We start from the raw sequence: 2,569 nt of genomic DNA, 5'->3' as shown, positions 1-2,569 counted from the left end.
TATGGAGTGGACACAGGTCAGGTAGAGAGAGGTATTCTTCCACACTACCAGCACAAGCAATTCTTTGTCCCTGACTAAATGCAGGTGGTAAAAAATAGTTCATGTTAGCATTTTCTCATAGTCCTTATTCAAGTTACACTGAATGCAGACAATCCTTTAGTTTATTTCAAACAAACAGTAAACAATTAATTAGCTTTTAGTTTGGAGTTTTATATAATTCATTGTCATGGGCGATTCTGAATCAGTTGTGCTCTGACAAGCCCGGAGTTTGACTTTAAAACACAACTCTTCGTGTTATGATTGATTATGTGTCCTTGTTGCCAATGTGACCATTGCAACAGCAAAAAATACTATGCTTTCCAAAAACAATCACAGCTACTTGGATAAATTGTCAACATGCGTCACAGGGAAATACTACGTCTTTCCTATTAATGAATAATTTTTCAAAAAAAAATGCTAAATATGAGTTATGTCCCTGGAGACGCTTTTAGCTTATTAACTGTTGGGGCCATAATACAGTATATTAGATGCCACAAATTAAATCTGTCATATTTGGCAGGAGGACAACTTTTTGTGTCTTCGGAAAAATGACAATGCAACAATCGCCCTTGCATAATAAGTGAATGAGAGAGAGGCATGGTAACATTCTCATCAGATAGGAACAAGCGACGCCTACCAACTCTGCGGGTGTTTCTTACAATGCATTCTACTGTGCTCCGAGCACGCAAATTGCAGGGTCAGAGTATGAGTCCAAATCCAAGTATGCAAAACGGGGCACTTCTCGAAATCATACTCTGTTTGTACATATTTTGAAGCATGCATCGATGCAAGTTTCAACGGAAAGCATGCACAGAAATATGACACAACCACGTAAAGAATTACACAACATTTCTTTAAATCAATTACGGCCATTTTTTGAGCTGAAGTGAGAGAGAATACACAATTCACATCTCATATGTCGCCTGACTATAATATTTTATCTTTATACGTTAATAAATATATACTGTCTCAATTTTGGCATGTTTACCTGCCTACAATATCCACTGTAGTGTGCATAGATTGCAAGCCCATAGTAAGTCAACAGGGCTGACTGGCTACTACTGTTAGCTAGCCAGATAGCTCTGAAGAATTCAGAAAATTCAGAAAATATTCATACCCCTTGACTTATTACACATTTTGTTCTGTTACAGCTTGAATTCAAAATGGATTAAATATATTTGCTCAACCATCTACACACAATGCCCAATAATGACAAAGTGAAAACATGTTTTAGAAATGTTGGCAAATTTATTGAAAAGGAAATACAAATATCTAATTTAGTCAATAAATCTTAGAATCACCTTAAAGCTTTGTGATTCTGGAGCTTTGCACACCTGGATAAAAAATATTTGCACATTATTATAAAAACATTTCTTCCAGTTCTGTTAAATTGGTGGTTGATCATTGCTAGACAGCCATTTCCAAGTATTGACATATATTTTCATGTCAATTTAAGTCTAAACTGTAAATAGCAACTTAAAAGCATTCAATGTGTCAGGACCCGGTTACGAACCCGGGTCTCCGGAGTGAGAAACAGTCACTTAACCAACTGAGCCACGAATAGTCAGCAGAACCCAGAAGATGAGGCAGACACAGCAGTACTTGAGATGGTGTAAAGTAAAAAGTGAAGTCCTTCAGGAAAACATGTAACTCCACAACCTCAAAAGGAATTCCACAAGAACAAGGTAATACACAAGGTAATCCTCCAAGACAAAAAGGTAAATCCAGAGGTGGTAGGTAAAGCATAAAAAGCTTCAAAAGATACTCAAAAATAAATAAACAAGAACAAAAAACAGAATTCCACAAGAGCGTCCCCCCGGGATCAACACGAGTACACAGAATACTAGGGCTGGGTGCTAACATACAAACACAGAGCAAAGAACTGAGGGAAACTAAGGGTTTAAATACAATCAGGGGAAACGAGGCACAGGTGCAAATAATAATGGGGATCAAGGGAAAGCAAAAGGTCAAAAAGCACAATGGGGGCATCTAGTGACCAAAAACCGGAACAACCCTGGCCAAATCCTGACACAATGTCGTCTTGGTAAGAAACTCCAGTGTATATTTGGCATTGTGTTTTAGGTGTATTAGGTGCTGAAAGGTGAATTTGTCTCCCAGTGTCTATTGGAAAGCAGACTGAATCAGTTTGTCTGTGGTTAGCCCTATTTTGTTTATTTTTATCCTAAAATGCTGATGACAAGCATACCCATAATGTGATGCAGCCACCACCATGCTTTAAAATATGAAGTGGTGCTCAGTGATGTGTTTTGTTGGATTTTTCCCAAACATAACACTATATATTCAGGACATAAAGTTCATTTATTTGCCACATTTTTAGCAGTTCTACTTTAGTGCCTTATTGCAAACAGGATGCATGTTTTGGAATATCTTAATTCTGTGCAGACTTCCTTCTTTTCACGTTGTCACATAGGTTAGTATTGTGGAGTAACTACAATGTTGTTGATCCATCTTCCGTTTTCTCCTATCACAGCCATTAAACTCTGTAACTGGTGAGCGTTTTCCTTGCTTT

Source organism: Oncorhynchus masou, chromosome 28 (genome assembly GCF_036934945.1).
Source record: "Oncorhynchus masou masou isolate Uvic2021 chromosome 28, UVic_Omas_1.1, whole genome shotgun sequence".
NCBI classification, from domain to species: domain Eukaryota; kingdom Metazoa; phylum Chordata; class Actinopteri; order Salmoniformes; family Salmonidae; genus Oncorhynchus; species Oncorhynchus masou.
The sequence above is the reverse complement of the archived record's forward strand: the minus strand, read 5'-3'. Positions refer to the sequence as shown.